Below are 12,526 nucleotides of genomic sequence, written 5' to 3'. Positions count from 1 at the left end.
CTTGACAGTGCATTGGCCTATGACTTTGTAGGGTGAAACATGCTAGAAAGGGATGGGGACTGTTAGTTTGGTTAGTTTCAATAAAGCTGATTTTATACAGTGATGTCACTGGTGTGTGGCTGACTGGGACGTTTGTACCTTTGTTCATGGTTGTTGCACCAGTAGCATTTTAGGTTTGAAACTATAGTTCATTAATCTCAGCTGTAGTTTACTCACCTACTGGGTCTTCCTTTGTGGATAGCTGATTTTCTTAAAGCTGAAATAAACTTTAGATTTAACCCCTTCATGACTGAGGCCCTTTTTTCAATTTTTGTGGGGGGGTGGCCCCTTCTTCGGGACGCAGAAGCGATCTGGCGACAGGTAAGTCGCCAGGATCGCTTCTGTTGTAAAGCCGACAGTCGGCTCTACAAGTTTAAACAGAGCCCCGGCGGCAAAAGTCGCCGGGAGTCTGTTTAAACAGCCCCGATGCTGGCGACGTACACTACGTCGTCAGTCACGAAGGGGTTAAAAAAAATGAAGGTAAATTTAATATGTTTTTTCTTTTTTTACACTGCTTGCCATACATGCTCAGCACAGTGTACAATCTTGGCATCAATCTGGCTTCTATGGACTAAAGTTAAATATTCATCAAAAGTGTACGGTAACTGAACGTTCACAATTTTTTAAAAGATATACAGCATATCATTTGTCACTTTTATGTAATGATATTTCCACTGGTTTCACTGCTTAGAAAGACGCACGGTTTCTTTTTTACAACATCGTGTGACTATGTGTTGTGCATGGTTGGCCCTAGAAAATACAACATTTCCTTTTTTAGATTAGCCCGTAGACTTAGACTGGCCGCACACTAATAAGATTTTGCTTAAACCTGTTAGATCAGTGACATTAACCTATAACATAAAGAATAACAAAGGAATAACTATTGAATTGATTACATTTATATACACAGGTAGATCTTTACAATGTATTGATAAATCTGCTAATCTAACAGATCAAATAAAACAAGAACGACCTGACCGCATGTGATGAACTCCCGCCGCATAATGAAGCATCTGACAGATGGCGGCAAAATAAAAACAATTGGGAGGAGCTAGTGACATTGGCCTGACACCTGCCGTGACGTCACGGGTGGCTCCACCCAGTTGTTATTGTTTAATGACAGATCAGCATCCCCAGGCCATTTGAGGACACTGATCTGTCATTACAACTGGGTGGAGCGAGCTGTGACATCACAGCTGACTCCGCCCAGCTGCCATTTGCCCTTTGGCCGACCTTTCTTCCCGCCCTGGATGTCACCCTCTCAAAGTCGAGCCGAAGCATTTGCCTTCGGCTCGGCTGCCTTCGTTTGCTGTATGGGCTATTGTGATATTCAGGTATTCAGTCGAACCACAGGTAAGCATCAAGTGTCAGGACAGAGCAACTCCTGTGTGCATATGTAAGAGTTATGTTATCTTTGGCCAACTAATGAGGACGACTGGATGAAGACCAAAGACTCCAGACTTGGAAAAAGAGGTGGATAAGGTGGTGACGAGAGAAAACGCAGATGCCGCATGTCGTTGGGGATGGCAAGAGCCACGAAGTCTCATTTTAAGGATTATGCAAACAGAGGCGGCTCTTGACTTTGTGAGGCCTTAGGCGAAACTCAAATGTGAGGCCCCCACTTACACCCATAATGAAAAATGAACTGTGATGATCAGTGATTAGAGCGACCCCAAGGCCGGTGCAAAGATTTTGCCTACACAGGTCCCCCCCTTCCCGACACCCTCACCCTTATGCTAGCACCAGCCCTGGTCCCATGTAACCTGGGAGGTGAGCTGATTAGGGTTGCCACCTTGTCTTCCAGCAAAACCCGAACACTCTAGCACAGTGCACCATTTTTTTTTGCGGAATATACAGGAGAGCAGGGGCGTATCTGCCGCGAGGCAAACAAGGCATTTGCCTGGAGCGGCAGATTCGCTGAGAGCGGCACTGATGGGATGACGTCGGTCTGGAGAGTGGACGGCGTTGAATTACGGTGAGTCAGTCCGGGGGGTGGCGGATGCTGTCGTAGAGAAGCGTGGGGGTGGCGTTGCTGCCTTGCCTAGGGCAGCACAAAACTTAAATACACCGCTGCAGGAGAGAGAGCAATGGAATACAGCCAGGTGAGAGAGAGAGGAAAAACAGCCAGGAGAGAGAGGAGAGACAGCCAGGAAGGAGAGCGAGGAGAGAGTGAGAGAGTGCTGAGGTGATATGCAGGCACAGCAGGGGGACTAGATTGTCAGGTGCCCAGCATGTATGGTGTGTGGAGTTGCACACTGACCCCATAGTTCTCCTTTAATTAAAGAGCCGCTCCTGGACTCGCTTCTATTTTCTCCCTGTGAGTGTGCGCTGTGTATTACAATCTGCCAGGGCACAAATTAGTCAAAGTGGAGGACCTAAGGAACTATTCCTCTTGCATATACCACAGTGCAGTACAGAAAAAACTGAACCAGTCACAACAGTCTCTCCAACAACGGAGCTTACACGTGTCCCCCACAGTCACACAGGCCAGTACAAGTACCAATACTTTTCCACAAGTACTTGCCGGTACTAAGATACTTTTATTAGTGTCATGTGACAGTTTTTCTAAAATATTACAGACTAATGATTTTAGGACGGGACACAGCTAGAATGGGACACAGACAAAGTGGGAATCTGTACATTATATCTTCCAATATAGTGTTCAGATTCTCGGTTCGTCTGTGTCCCGTTCTAGCTGCTTGCCCCCATGCAGGGGTGTAACTAGAAACCAAAGGGCCCCATAGCAAAAAAAATTTATGGGGCCCCCTCCCCAAAAGAATGCAATTAAACATTCTCCACTAATGTTCCTGCCCAACAACGCTTATATTTGCTCAATCCAGTTTCTAATAAATCTCATGTGTGAGAAGGCAACACAGCTTTTTCACAACATACCTACCATGTGTTATAGTGTGACAGGTGCATTGCATTGCCATTCATTTAAATTGCACCCCAACACACCTCCCAGCCGCAATGTGCTCTACCGTGGTGCAACATGCCGTGCCACAATGAAGTGAAGTAGTAGTGCATGTGTTAGTGTGCCATTCAAATATTAATTGCATGGTACCGTGCAAAAAACACACCAAAGTGGTATGAATGAGCCCTTTAGGTATGCATTGTGCACCTCCCCTCAGATTCAGTAAAGGTATGCAAAAAACAATTGTTTGCTCTGTGACCTGTTATCACCTCAATGTGGGTGTGATGTGCAATGTGCTCTCTGACATGTTGCATTTTTTCGCAGTGCAGCATGCTGTGCTGCTAGTGATCACTGGCGCTGCTGAGAAACACTAGTCACTGCTGATACTGTGAATGAGCCCTAAGAGGTTTACAGAACTCAGCAGCAGTCACCATGGCACAAATGTCCAAAACTTTGCCTAGAGTTCAGCTTTAAGTTGGTGACAGAGTTTCTTTAAAATCTAGTTTGCCTGTCCCTGGTAGTAGATTCAAGTTTGATAATGAAACCAAATCCCAGAGATGGTACCAGAAGACACTGCATGGTGTCATTCTCCAGTGGAGAATTGCTGTGCTCTCCCCCTTCCGATTATATACTGTACACAGAACAGGTTTCCCAGCAATAGAGTACCTCCTGCTCTTGTGCTGCTGGGGCTGCACTGCTACACTTAATAAGACCAGGCTGGGCTGCGGATGGAGCGGAGTCCCAGCAGGGGAATGTGGAGTGAAGTCCCGGCGGGGGAGCGCTCTGACACGTAGAGCGACGAAGGTGCTTTTTTTATCTCCCTCCACAGCGCCGACTTTGTCTATCTCTGCTTTAGATTAGGCGAGTTAGGTGACTGCGAGGCCCTCCGTGACCGCGAGGCCTAAGGCGATCGCCTAACTCGCCTAATTAGAGAGCCGCCTCTGTATGCAAACACTAAGGAGCGGCCGAAGGATCCAGCCGTAGCCCTTCGGTTCAGTCAAACCGAAGGGCTGCTGTACGGGCTATTCACTATAGCCCATTCAGCAGCCGAGCAGCTCAACCGAGCCAAAGACATACGCTTCAGCTTGACTGAGCCGAAGTGACCTGCCGAAGGCTGGCCTTTCGCCACGCAAATGACAGCTGGGCGGAGCAAGCAGCGATTTCAAGGCGGGTTCCACCCAGTTGCAATGACAGGTCAGGGGGACGCTCATCTGTCATTAAACAATAACAACTGGATGTGACGTCACAGCGGGCTCCGCCCAGTTGCTATTCATTGGCCAGACCTGCTAGAAGACTCTAGCAGGTGCTGGCCAATAGGAAACAGTTGGGCGGAGCTAGCTGTCACTGCTAGCTCCACCCAATAGTTGTTTTTTTTTAAATATTTATTTAAATGTTTTATTTTTTTTCACTCTTTTCATTGATTTGCTATTCTGCTTGGTACCACAGAGGTACCGAGCAGAATAGCCGAATGCCGCTGGATCGGCTGAGTAGAAGTCCTTCTGCACTTTGGCTCGAAGATCGAAGTGCAGTCGATGTACGGCTGAAATCAGCCGTACATGCCAGAAGTGAATAGCCGAACGTTGGCAGAAGTGAATAGCTGAAGGATTGGGCATTTACATGTATGTTTTTAACTATTATTACAGGTAATTATATAGCGCAGACAATTTACGCAGCGCTTTACATATGGCACATTCACATCATAGTCCCTGCCCTCAAGGAGCTTACAATCTAAGGTCTCTATCTCACATACATACAGGGCCAATTTAGAGAGGAGCCAATTGACCTACCAGCATCTCTTTGGAGTGTGGAAGGAAACCGGAGTACCCAGAGGAAATCCACGCAAACACAGGGAAAACACGCAAACTCCTTCTACCTTCCATCTCAGCACTAAAGGTCTCTGTAGATACGAGATGATCCTCACAGTGACAATAAATGTATATTTTCTATACCACAATTTCTGTAAACACCCCCCTTGGCCCATCTCAGGCAGGAACTGGTAGGCTGAATTATTTTTTCATTGAGATAAACCAATTCTTAGGATATATTCTGTTCTTCCTCCATGGGCATAATAGTGCACCTCCCATATGATGGAGATGTGCAGGTTTATAGAAAGGGCTTTCACAGAAAACATTGTTAAAGCCTTTCAGCACATGGTCACATACATAAAAAAGAATACCTGCTAAAATATCAAATATACTTGCCTGTCTGGTGGCCCATTTGTTACAAATGCTGCTGATTTGTAGCTTCCGTTGCAAGTATTTGACCAATTGGATAGGTAAATACCTGTTTCCCTCAACCACATGCTGTGGTTCCTCCTACAGGTTTATCTATCCTGTAGTGATGGATGAGCTGGTGGGGGACCAATTATCCCAGACACCAGGATATTTCAACAAATGGGCTGCCAGAAAGGTACCGTAACTATATTCACTCCTGCTAGCTGATATACTTTTACAGACAAGTGACCCTGTGCTGACAGGGTCACTCTAAGCTGTCTTTCATTTTTTTAATTGGATTATATTAAAATGGAGGTAAGGGTAACCTGTTTTATATCCCTCCACAGTACTAGTCAGAAACTTTGCAGCTCCCTCCAGCAGCCAATTATGGACACAGCTACCAGGATGAGATCATGTGCTCTCTGGCTCTGTTCAGGATATAAAATCAATTTACCTTACAGTACATTTTAAAGAGGCTTTGTCATTAAAATAAAAACCGTTGCAGGTATAAATTGCCTGTATGTGCCTACAGCCACCTCCCAAATCTTCCTGTAACCCTGTAACACTTCTGGGTAGTGATGAAACACACAGGTAAGCAGCTGTCCTACACATTCCCATTGGTCAGTAAAGCTGGCCATCATAGAGATGGGTGGGAGGTTGCTGCAGGCATACACAAGAACGTCTAGGTGAATAAACGTAATGCTTGCAACATAAAGTTTTTTTGTTTTAGTTATTTACTTTATTCTTTAGGGTTAAAAATTACGTTAAATGGACAAATAGTACAGCTTGATATACACTATATTGCCAAAAGTATTGGGACACCCCTCCAAATCATTGGATTCAGGTGTTTCGTGAAATTTCCTTGCTTCTAAATATTCTACGGTCAACTGTTAGTGGTATTATAACATAGTGGAAGCACCTGGGTTAGGCATCAGCATACTAAGACATTTTGGACAATGTCATGCTCCCAACTTTGTGGGAACAGTTTGGGGATGGCCCCAGTGCACAAAGCAAGGTCCATAAAGACAATGATTAGCAAGTTTGGGGTGGAGGAACTTGACTGTCCTGTACAGAGTCCTGACCTCAACCCGATAGAACACCTTTGGGATGAATTAGAGAGGAGACTGCGAGCCAGGTCTTCTTGTCCAACATCAGTACCTGACCTCACAAATGCGTTTCTGAAAGAATGGTCAAACATTCCCACACTCCAAACCTTGTGGACGCCTTCCCAGAAGAGTTGAAGCTGTTGTAGCTGCAAAGGGTGGACCAACTCAATATTGAACCCTGCGGACTAAGGCTGGGTTCACACCTAGGCGTATTGAATATGTGCGTTTGTGGCACGTTTCGTGTTGCGCTTTTGTGGCGCAATTCGCGTTTTCGAGGGCTACTTGGCTGTATCCCAATGGAAACGTGCGACAAAATCGCCCCAAAGAAGCTCCTGTACTTCTTTGGGCGTAGGACGTTTTGTAGCGCGTTCATACTCCCTGTTATACACCCAGGTGTGAACCATACCCATAGGAAATAATGGGATTTCGGTGTTCGAGCGTTTTGCAGAGCGTAGGAACGCGCTACAAAGCGCCCAGGTGTGAACCGAGCCTAAGACTCGGATGCCATTAAAGTTCATGTGCAGGTAAAGGCAGGTGTCCCAATACTTTTGGCAATATAGTGTAGCTCTAGTACATGATGTGGTCTTTTTGTTTTGATTTTGAGACAGATTCTCTCAAAGTCTATGGATTGCATTTGCAAAGAACAAACTGTTCTGTAAGATATTATATGCACAGTATACAGCAAGTATTCAGACCCTTTGCATCAACACTTGAAATTTAGCTCTGGTGCCTCCCATTTCTCTTGATCATTGCTGAGATGTTTCTATACCTTGATTGGAGTCCACCTGTGGTAAATTAAATTGATTGCACATTATTTGGAAATGCACACACCTCTCTATAGGAGGCCTCACGGCCGGTTCACAGCACAAACTTTGCGTTCCAGTGCGTTCAGCCTCTGGAACGCACTGGAATGCAAGCCGGCCGCCTCTCTGCGTTCAGGGATGTGAGGGGGTGCGATCGCCCACACCAGAAATGCAGGCAATCCATAATTCTCAAATGGAAGAAGTTTGGCACTAGATGTGTGCGTCACCAAAAAAAAATTGTATTTGTTTCGTTTTTATTTGGATGTTTCGTTAATTCGTTTTTCAGAATTCAGGTCCGAAAATCCATATCTTTTTTGGGATTCCGATTCAGACGAAATGACAATGCTCCTAAGCACACAGACAAGACAACACAGGAGTGGCTTAGGGACAACTTGAACATCTACGGGGAGACCTGAAAATGGCTGTCCACCAAAAGTCCCCATCCAACCCGACTGAGCTTGAGAGGATTTCCAAAGCAGAATGGCGGAAACTCCCCCAATCCAGGTGTGCAAAGCTTGTGGCGTCATACCCAAATAGACTCAAGGCTGTCATTGCTGCCAAAGGTGCTTCAACAAAATACTGAGTAAAGGGTCTGAATACTTAGGTACATGTGATATAATTTAGTTTTTTCTTTTTAATAAATGCACAAACATTTCTAAAATTCTGTTTTCACTATGTTTGTCATTATGGGGTACCGAGTGTAGATTATTGAGGAAATGAGGAAAGAAAAATAATTTAAATAAATGTAGTTTCAGGCTGCAACATAACCAAAGTGAAGGGGGTCTGAATACTATATACAGTATATATTTGTGTTTAAATTAGTATTTTTGATTTTTAGACGATTGATAGAAATGGATATTCTGCCGGATGTTTGTGAACGGTAGCAGGAATGAAAAACAATCTCAGAAAAAGTTCTGCACCGAGAGCTTTGAGAACAAATTTGCCATTACATATAATAGAGCTATCTGCAACAACAAAAAGCTTCCTGCCCTTCACATAGAAAAGCTGCACATCTATAGAATAATAAGATAACATTCAGCTACAGATAATAAATCCAAGTAAACATAATCTGACATTATGAAAGTTTACTACATTTTTGTTTTTATCCTGACTGGAATAATCCTTTAATATACAGTACCCAGAGGCGGCTCTTTAATTAGGCAAATTAGGCGATCGCCTTACGCCTCGCGCTTCTGAGGGCCCCGCGGCCACCTAATTTGCCCTGCCGGCACATTTCCTTGCAGCCAGGTAACGTTATGAGCTCTCAGCCCTGTCGCTATCAAACTAAGACTCTCAGTTTGACAGCGACAGGGCTGAGAGCTCATCCGTTTTTTCGGTCTGTCCAATCGGTCGGTGGTTTTCTGGAGCTCCGCCCACCAACCACTGTGAAGAGATCTCGCCCCTCCCATCTAACGCGCGAGGATCCAAATCAGGCTGGGAGGACGGAGTTCAATCTGGCTGGGAGGGCCGATCGTCAAGGGCAGATAGACGGAAACGTAGTCAGCAACGGCTGGTCCTGCAGGCTCCCGCCCGCGAGAAGCTCCCTGCACAGTCCTCGTGAGAGGCAGCCTTCACAAGCTACAGCAATGGGGAGAGCCCTGTGGAGACCCTAGAGAGCCCTGGTCCAGGGCTCAGTGGGGGTCTCACCAGCTGTCCGTGGGGTCTAACTAGGTTAGACCCCACAACTGATTAGACCCCACAGAGCCCTGCTACCCTGGTGAGACCCCCTCAGAGCCCTGGTGAGACCCCACAAAGCCATGGTGAGACCCAACGGAGTCCTGGTCCTTGTGAGACCCCACAGAGCCCTGGTGAGACCCCACAGAGCCCTGGTCTCACCAGGGTGATATGGGGTCTCACCTGGGGACTGTGGGGTCTACAAAGGCTGGTTAGATCCCTCAGAGCCCTGGTGAGACCCCACAGAGCCCTGGTAGCAGGGCTCTGAGGGGTCTAACCAGGTGGGTGAGACCCCACAAAGCCACGGTGGGAGCCCTGGGGAGATCCTACAGAGACTGGTGCTGGTGAGACCCCCACAGCGCCCTGGTGAGATCCCACAGAGATTAGGGCTATGTGGGGTCTCACCAGGGCTCTGTGGGGTCTCACCAGGGCTCTGTGGGTCTAACAAGGCTGGTTAGACCCCACAGCGCCCTGGTGAGGCCTCACAGAGCCCTGCTACCCTGGTGAGGCCCCCTCAAGGCCCTTGTGAGACCCAACAGAGCCCTGGTTTGAGGGGTCTAACCAGGCTGGTGAGACCCCACAAAGCCATGGTGGGAGCCCTGGGGAGACCCTACGGAGCCCTGGTGCTGGTGAGACCCCACAGAGCCCTGGTGAGACCCCACAGATCTGAGAGGGGCCTCATGTTTAGGTTTCGCCTAAAGCCTTGCAAACTCTAGAGCCGCCTCTGACAGTACCTATGATCTAAGATGTATTGCGCCCATGCAGCAGTCTAACATCAGAAAATTTGCACTTTGGCTTATAGATTCCTTAGTGGAGAAAAGTTTCCCATTACTTAGTCCTTTTAAATTCATAGATAGGTGTGTTTTTTCCCCCCCAGTTTCTACAGTCAAGTTCAGAAATATATGAGTTACCATTTAATCCAATCTATTGTTTTGAATATAATGGATGGTTAGAGAAAGGTCATGCAACCCTTAAGCAATAATTTCTCCACATTTGAATTTATAGCTATAGACAATAAAACAGGACTGTTTTCACTCTAGTGCCACTTGCCAATTCCACTGGCAAATTCAACTCACTGCTCTGTTTTAACTTTTGTGAATATAAAAAGCGTACACCTGCCACAGTGCACAAAGTTCTTACACTGTTTAATGAGCAAATGATCTGCTAAAGGAGCACAATGTCCTGTGTTTATGCAAGTAAATTAAAATGATTACCTTCTGAAATGAGAAATAATTAAATACACAATTGTTCCCCTAATATATCTAAAAGCTCAGATTGTTTCTTTTTCACATTCACTTTACAAATAACGGATACTGCTTTTTTTGATTGCCAGCTTAATTAGTTTACTTTGCACATATAATGTCTTATAACATTTTTTAACACATATTGTTAATTTGGCGGGTTCATTTACATTTTCTACTTTTCCCGATAAGCTTTTACTCCCTGTATGCACATTAAAATGTTAATATGAGCAACTAAAATGTCTCTCATTTATACAACACTTTGTTTTGCATGTAGGCCTTTGATCATCATCAGCACAGTTTTTTTTTATTAAAATAATTATAATTAAGCTGCTGAGATATAAACACCATATAGAAACTATAATAAAATAAAATAAAATAATAATTGATTAATTCCATAATAAAATCCAAGCAAATTGCTTGGGTACTATTAACAGTTTGCTCTAGCTACTTACACTTGGGGTAGCCAAGCAGCCATTTGTAAACAGGTGGGGAAACTTATTTTTACTGTTTACTCTTATTAAAGTGTGGGGGTCTTTAGATTGTCAAAGTGTACCCAATGTTAGATTGTCAAAGTGTACCCAATGTGCAAATAATGTTTTTTGGCGATTAAAATTACTGACTTGGAATGTCAATGTGGGAGACATTCTCAAAGTTGTTCATTAACTAATCTCAGCACACATTAAAGCTCAGCTTTTGGTGGGGTGAATGATGCCCAGCATTCAGCTTTTAAGCCACTTCTTGAAACTCAAGGGTGTCAAGGACCCTTCTCTAGGGGGTGCATCATCAGGCCTCCCTGGACTCACAGACGAATTATACATAGAGTGCCATGTCATTACTGGTTCTTGAATGATGGGGGTCCACAAATGGGGGGGGGGAGTCATCCAACCAGAAGTGGGGCTTCAAGAATTTGAGACTTGACAACTTTTATTAAAATCTTCAACATTTAGTAAGTTCATATCCAAACAGGAAAATGGTCACATCTCTTGCCTTGAGGAAGAGACCCTGTGCGGCCCCGAAACGTTGGCTCTGCTTTGATTTTTGTGACACAATTGTCCAATAAAAAGGACTTATTCATTTTAACTATTTGGAGTGCTGGTGACCTATTCTTCCAATTGTATATCTTGCACGGTGCCATCCGTGGAGTTACTGCAAGCACCATCTTCATTTATTGGCCGGGACTGCTGAAAGGTGTGCGGAGAGTATCCTTACCAAACAGGAAAATGGACACACATTTGAGTGTCATGATAATTGGTTACAAACCAACAGTGGCATCCAATAGAAATGCATTAAGCATTAATGCGGTCATTGCAAATTCCAGAAACAGCACTTAGGGAGCTTTGTTATTGTTTGAATGTACTGTGACTTGAGGATCTTGAAAAAGCAATGCTTTTTTCTAGTAGAATATGCTAGGTCACTCTATGCACTTTGCTAAATCCTACAGCAAACCTTTCCTTACTAAATTAAGAATCTCTACATAGTAATGTGTGTCTTGTAACTGCAATTACTTAATACATTTTTAAAATGTCAGTCATAAAGGTGATAGTCAATTTACCACACTCTTAAACAAAATTGTTATTAACGGCAGGTAGATGGGAAAGCAAATGGGATCTTATGTTCAAATACCTAATTTTTGTTTCAGTGATCAGAATTTACAGTAATTGCTTCTTTGTAAGACTAAGAGTGCCTATACACACTATAATGTTTGTAGGAGTAAGGGCTCCTATATCCACTATATTGATTGAAAATGATGCACCCAACTCTAGCCTTACTTAAAGTGAGTCAGCTGTCAAGCCCTTTAGTGGTTTTATCTGACAGTGTGAATGGAGGGCTTGCATTTTTGCTGTTTTGCATTCCCTTGGCAGATATTTCGGAGCCAACCAAGTGTCCTGCAAATTGCAGATCTAAAAGTGAGTTGTATGTCCAGTTTGTTGGAATTAAGTGTTCTGCATGTTCGCTTGTCCTACAGTATGTTCCAGTAACATACAGGTGAAACTCGAATAATTAGAATATCGTGCAAAAGTAATTGCAGTAAGTGCTGCAAAAGGGGCACAAACCAAGTACTGAGTACATATGCATGCTTGTACTTTTCAGAGGTCCGATATTGTTCTATGTACAATCCTTGTTTTATTGATTGCATGTAATAATCTACTTTTTTGAGGTTGTGGATTTGGGGTCCTTGGGGTTTTCATGAGCTGTAAGCCATAATCATCACAATTATGACAAATCACGGCTTGAATTATCTTGCTTTGCATGTAATGAGTCTATCTCATATATTATTTTCACCTTTTAAGTTGCATTAGTGAAATAAATTAACTTTGCACGATATTCTAATGTAGATAGGTAGAGTTGAAATAAAGAGCTGGTTGAGCTTTCAGTGAAATCAATGTCTTACTTCTCTTTCTTAACGTGATAAAATCACTCAGCAGTCTCCCATGACTAAAAATTAATTTGAAGTCATTGGAGATGTATTATTAAGAGTTTACACAGCTCAGTTGAACAAAGAAAGTTCACAGTTGATTGGGGCGTCTGACTA

The sequence above is a fragment of the Nanorana parkeri genome, unplaced genomic scaffold (genome assembly GCF_000935625.1).
Source record: "Nanorana parkeri isolate BGI_ZX_2015 unplaced genomic scaffold, ASM93562v1 scaffold1032, whole genome shotgun sequence".
In the NCBI taxonomy this organism is placed as follows: domain Eukaryota; kingdom Metazoa; phylum Chordata; class Amphibia; order Anura; family Dicroglossidae; genus Nanorana; species Nanorana parkeri.
The sequence above is the reverse complement of the archived record's forward strand: the minus strand, read 5'-3'. Positions refer to the sequence as shown.